Source organism: Penaeus monodon, chromosome 34 (genome assembly GCF_015228065.2).
Source record: "Penaeus monodon isolate SGIC_2016 chromosome 34, NSTDA_Pmon_1, whole genome shotgun sequence".
NCBI lineage: Eukaryota > Metazoa > Arthropoda > Malacostraca > Decapoda > Penaeidae > Penaeus > Penaeus monodon.
Genome location: NC_051419.1, coordinates 9,844,868 through 9,845,229, shown reverse-complemented (window position 1 = coordinate 9,845,229; position 362 = coordinate 9,844,868). Strand labels below are relative to the sequence as shown.

The window sequence follows — 362 nt, the reverse complement described above, 5'->3', positions numbered from 1 at the left end:
AAAATAGAACATTGGCTCACAACTCTAAACCTAGATCATCCTTCTCTTATCTAAGATGTTGGTTGATTTTCCAATCTGTCATTATTCCTCAAATTGTCGATCAAAAGAACACTAAAGGGCCACACTGCTCAATATCTGAACATGCATTTAATCCTCTATTTAACCTAAAATGGTATTTCCATTTTCTTTTTTTATCTTAATAATTCTAGAACTAAATGTTTTTTTGTTTTTTTTTAAGATCATTCCTTATTTACTGGTCTGTCTCACCTCCAGTTTTCAGGAACTGATTAAGATACAAAAGTATACATGAAAAATACAAAAAGATAATCATTATACCAAAATTGGAATCTGTCTGAATGAAC

The 362-nt window shown here is 29.8% G+C and overlaps 1 protein-coding gene across 1 annotated transcript in view; it reads right to left on the bottom strand.

The window, feature by feature from the left end:
• Positions 1 to 362, bottom strand: part of LOC119594578 (xylosyltransferase oxt-like) — a gene marked incomplete at its 3' end in the record, with an annotated part of 30,183 nt that overhangs the window by 15,771 nt on the left and 14,050 nt on the right.